Consider the following 6,095-nt stretch of genomic DNA (forward strand, 5'->3'; position numbering starts at 1 on the left):
AAAATACAATTATTTTATGATTATTAAACACATAATCAGCCAAAATGTTATGTCTCTACGGGGTTTTATATTACAGTTTTGGGTGCTTATCAACACATTTAACTCTGTTTTACACAAACTAGCTTATGCCTTATAAAGTGAGCAACTTTTCTTTCCTCTGGCTACCACAAAGGAACCATTGCTTAGTTTCCATACCCTATTGCCAAACGAGCTCTAGAAACCATCATCATCTAACTTCCCAGTGGAAATTAGGCTTCGTCGGACGTCAGAGACATGTCTTACATCTTTAAGTGTTAAGGTGTAGCCGACATTGGTTTCTACATGAACATCACCAATGCCTATAATCTTAGAGACTCCATTGTTACCCATCTTCACTTCACAAAATTCACCACATTTGTAGGTAGTAAAGAAACTCCTGTGCGGTGTGACTTGATAGGACGCTCCTTTATCTATCACCCACTCTGTATCCTAGCCTGAGGTACTAACACAACATTCACCATAATCTGACATAATTCCCACTAGACCATCGTTTACTAGTGTGGTAGTATCTTGGCCTGTGCTTCCATTCTTCTTTACCATGTCTTCATGTACGCAATTATTCTTCTCATCCATCTTCAGTGTTCTACACTCATACCTGAAGTGACCCCTGGTGGCACAATAGTAACATTGTCCTTCTACCTTAGGAGTTCTAGCTTCACCCCTAGATTTGCTTCTATCATCACCTCTTGAATGAGATGGTTTTATGCTATTAGCTCTCCCCCGCTTCTCTATGACAAGGATCTCTGAGTGAGAGGAGCTGCTTCCTGAACCCCTTCTTATCTCCTCATTTAACAATGCCCCGGTAGTCCATGGAAATGACTCCATCCTTAGTGGCTCTGCCAAGAGAAACTGCTAAAGTCTCCCAACTGTCGGGTAGAGAATTCAATAGTAACAAAGCCTCAACTTCGTCACCCATATCAATCTTCATCAAATGCAACTGATTGATAGTATTATGTACTTCATTAAGATGCTCAGACATTGAAGAACCTTCTTTGTACCTCGTGTTAGCAAACTTCTGAATGAGTAGTACCTTGTTTCCAGCCGACTTCCTCTCATAAAGGTATTCAAGTTTCTTCCACAAGCCAAAAACGGTAGTCTCTTGGGATACATGGTAGAAGACATTGTCGTCAATCCACTGTCGAATATACCCAATAGTTTTTCTGTCAAACTTGCTCTAATGAGCCACGGCAATTGCTTCTAGTTTTAGTCTTCCATTCTCTATCGGTTGTGTCAAGTCCTTGCAATAGAGGAAGTTTTCCATCTTAGCTTTCCAAATAGTGTAGTTACCTCTATTTAGACTAGTCATGCGAGTGTTTATAGAATGACCCATCTCAACAAGCTATTTCAACTCAAATCTCCTCTCATGAATTTTATCAAAAACCTTCCGAGCAAGATTTGCATAACCTCCTTTGTGATTAATCTAACCACTACTCTGATACCACTTATTGGGAAAAATGATACCAATCGATCCCCACTAAGATAGCTTGCACTTAGACAATCTACTACTCTAATTACAAATCTAATCTTCCACTACAACCAATAACCAACCCAACCTTCCTAAGCAATCAACAACTATCACAAGCAAGTAATAATAAAGCAAAGAAAGTAAAGCATACCATAACACAAGATTTGGCCAATGATGCCTACTTCCACAAGAGCTAATCCTTTTATAAGTGTGGGAAGGAAGATTACAATCACTCCTCTCAAGTCTCTCCAAACTTACTAGATCTCTCTTCTCTCCTTATAAGCTTTTTCTCTTTGCAAGGGTTTTCTCTCAATTTTGGTTACTTACAAAATTGGGTTCAAGACTTCATTTTCCAAAACCCAAAAGCCTTCTATTTATATTGGAGTTAAATATCAGTGTAAAAATAGGATCTCGATATTCTGGTAAAATATCGAAACCTAATATGAATAGTCATGAGCGCGGGTGTGCTCTAGGCAAGGCCAACTCGAGCACGTGCGCGCCCTCTTCTATTTCCAGTTTTCCCAACTTCCAGTAGACATGTTTTGTGAGAGGCTAAAGTCGTAGTATTGTTGGTGATCTTCAAAAGAGTGGAAGTGAGGTTCACCATAGATTGTTTAGAGTTTGAATGGTGATCAGCTCCCAAATGTGCATTTTATTACCCGTAGTTTGCTGCATTAGAGTCCCTCTTACACTTAATGAAATGACAACTCATAGCTTTTACTACCTTTTTCAGGTTAATGAGTATTTCATACCACTTATCATAAAAGCTACGTCTTAACACCAAAAAGAGCCTTAATCGCGCTTATTATAAAGACCAATAGCTACTATGGAAAAGTGCTGTAAAAGTCAAAGTCAATGGTCAAAGTCAACAATCAAAGTCCTCAATTCATAAGACCAAAGATGGAGGCCCTTATTTCAAATTATGAAGACTATCTTGGTCAAGAAGGCACCAAAAAGCAAAAGTGAAAGGGGTGAGGTGTCTAGTTTGTAATGGAGAAGGGCGAGTCTATAATTGGCAAAAGTTGGAGTATATAAACAAAAAGCAAGGGAAATAACTCATCCATGTCTTAGGATCCAAACTAATTGGTTTGTTTATTTTCTTGTCTTGTTTTTAATTCATGTTTTTAATTTCTTGTTTGTTTTAAATTATTTCAATCAACTTGTTATTTCCTTTTCTTTATTTCAATCAACTTATTATTTGTTCATGTTTTAAATCTTCAATCTTGTTGTTGCTTTTATTTCAATGTTCCACTACATCTCGGAGGAAAAATGAAACGACATCTTATTAAAAATAAATGCTAACATCAATCACGAGCAACACACCACCTTCTCGAACATCAGCTAACCCTGTCCAAGCTGATCGACTATGTTCATATAAGAACACACCCGATTAGCAAACATGCAAATCAGGTCAGCATTATAAATAATGCTGGTATGAGTAGCCGTAGTAAAACTATTTAGATATACATAATATTTCGTTCTTTACATGGCAGGTAGTTCCTCCACCGAGGCGCCTTAGCTTAAGGTAGTTAGTTCCTTCATAAAGGCACCTTAGCTTCTAACTAAGAGTAAATAACTTATGGCAGCCTAGTACTTACCTTTATGCATGCTCTATCGCAGAGTGGGTCCTCTCTGCAAAAATAATTAGTTTAACCCACTCTCCTGCAAGCAATTTGTAATAATCATAACAAAAATGAAACTTAACATGAAAGTCTTAAATCAATAACCACACCTGAGGAAAATATCATGGCAGTAACATTTATCAAGTGTCCCTAGTAACCCGTCGTCTCTATGTTTTACCTAGTTTTCCTGGCTACCACAATCGCTACCCAACGCCGAACATGTACATCCATATGCCTCCCCTTACATAATGTACCACTCCGTGTGTAACTACCCCCGAGCGGGATGCCGCGACACCGTAACCCTCACACGAAAGCCATTATGTAAGTAATGCCACTATTCGGCATAAAAGTAACGCGCATCTCGTTCTAAAGTTTTGCGAACGAGATAATCAAGTCACTATTCGGCTACGATTGCCCAACACATGGGTCAATCAACATCTCATATATTTACCCCCTATACAGGGACCAATCATAACACAAACGCCCACACAGGGCAAATCACATGAGTTGTGGTAGCTAGGTTCTAGGATTTTCGTTACGTAATTTATTCAAATGTATATATCTATGCATCTTAAAATTTCTCTATCTTCACGTGTCAAAATTTACACCAGATCGACGTCAAATCTATATTAGATACTGACAAACAAGTTTATACAAGTGTCACCCACATCCTATCATCGAATTGGTCCATAAAATCAATCTATAACATTTTTGGAAAAAGTCAGCAGTCAATGGGTCAACAGTCAACCCAACAGTTGACGGTCCTAACCGGTGGTCATTCCACCCGGTCCTCACCCAAACCCATATTTAAAAAGAGTTCAAACCCTGGTCCTAAGCGACTAGCTAAACTGACCCGGTTTAACCCGGCCCTTAAACTGATTTGGCCCAACTTGAAAATTTCGAAACTAAACTAGATCCCATGCGATCCAATTCAAAATTTAGGAACCAGCCCACATAAACCTTTTAAACTAGCCCAAACCAGAACTGATAGGGTCCGGCCCAACTAATTAGTCCCAAGTCACAAAACTAAAAATGTAAATGACACGAGCACTAGATCGCCTCTCACGGTCATCCCCTTCAGCGGAATGTACCGCTAGCTTCCACCCACACCCAAAAATCCTTCACACCCCCACCATAACTAACTAAGAAAATTATGTGGGTGAAAAACCCCACAACTTTACTTCACCAAGCAACCCTCGATTTCCAGTTAGAAAAATCACCTCAAAAATCTTAGATCCGACCGCCATTAATGTTTTTGAAGCTTTCAAACCCCCACAAACTCCCCACTACCACCATACATCAAACCACCAACCCACAATACAACAAAACAGTTCAAACACGAAAATAAATACAAAAAAAAAAATCAAATTCCTCTGTATCATAGTAATGGCAGTAATGGCGTTTTTGTAGAGGAGGAGGTTAGGGGCTCGCGCCTCCCTTTACCACCACCTAACGGTGTTAACAGTACTAACAATCTACTAAGTTTTAACATACACAATAAGAATACTCTTTGAAGAGAAAAAATGGCAGAAAATGAAAGATGAACAGAACATGGTTTTTGGACGTACAGTCAACTGTGTCTATATACGGGAAAAACAGAAAAATAAACTACTCACCTCCTGTGTTATCGGCAACAGAAAATATCGAAGAAAAAAAGAGAGAACCAATCCCAGCTAGCTCGCGAAATCCGCGTTCTTCTCCATTTTCGGCTTGTGTGTGTTGTTTGTGGTTTTTCAGAAAAAACTAGTTTCTTCGGAGACACCCTATATTCTCCTTAACTTCCAAATTACTAAATATTCTTATATCCTAACTATGGAAATATTATTTCTATTAAAAGTATTATATATATTATGTTACTTAGGTTAATATCTTGTTTCCTTTTTATTTAAAGCTTTCCAAAAAAATTAAAGATAATCTACCCACATTCAAAATTCAAATACTAGTTTCCTATATTAACATTATTCGAAATTACTATTTGGTATTCCACATGCTAGCACGTTGACCAGAAAAATACAGTCAAATACAGAAAATATTAAATATTGTTACGCAGATAATGTAAATATAAAATAGGGGTCTTACAATAGTGGTAGCTAGGGGCTAGGATTTTTGCGTTCTAAAATTTCTAAGTTCCACTTTAACTTGTCAACGGAAAGTCCAACTAAGTATTCACATCTAAACATGTCTCAAATTTATCCAAAAACATTGCCATATTATTTCATAGCAACGCCATCATAAATATAAAGCCAACCTTATTTACGTAACCTGTCACACCCCAAATTTCCTGAAAATTTAAAATAGGGAATCATCCAAGATATAATTATCTCAATCGTCACCCTATTCAATCATCTGAAAACCCAAGATGAAACGAAACCCTAATAACATGTTATCAACCACGATATTAAAATCTGAGATCAAATTTAAAACCAAAAGGGACAATCCTTCAATCACATTATTAAACTACAAAGAAACTAACCAACTCTATTACATCTGTCTCAAAACAAAACTGTACACTTCAGAAAAACTTAAACTAGATGACTCCAAGAGCAAATCCAAATCACGTGTCCTCATCCACTGCACTCCACCATCTATGTTTCCAAGAACACACCCACGTTGCAAAACAAAGCAAACATGGGTCAGCAAATTAAATTTGCTAGTATGAGTAAGACTAAAATTATAAAATAGTATACATCCCTTGTGAGTATCAACTCACACAAACCACGTATATATTTCTCATAAGAAATCATGTACATCATAATACATAAATATTCATATGCAATAACTCAGTCACACGTAAAATCAATATTTTACTTTGCTTATTAATTATCTCGTTGACTAATTTATTAAAAGACACAGCCCAACCTTTAGTTCCTACTCCACGATTTGCACTTCACACATTTGCCAAATCACACATATCTGTGTGCCTCACTCACACCGAGTACCACTACAAGACATATGTCCTAAGCAAGGAT

This window comes from Coptis chinensis, chromosome 5, assembly GCF_015680905.1.
Source record: "Coptis chinensis isolate HL-2020 chromosome 5, ASM1568090v1, whole genome shotgun sequence".
NCBI classification, from domain to species: domain Eukaryota; kingdom Viridiplantae; phylum Streptophyta; class Magnoliopsida; order Ranunculales; family Ranunculaceae; genus Coptis; species Coptis chinensis.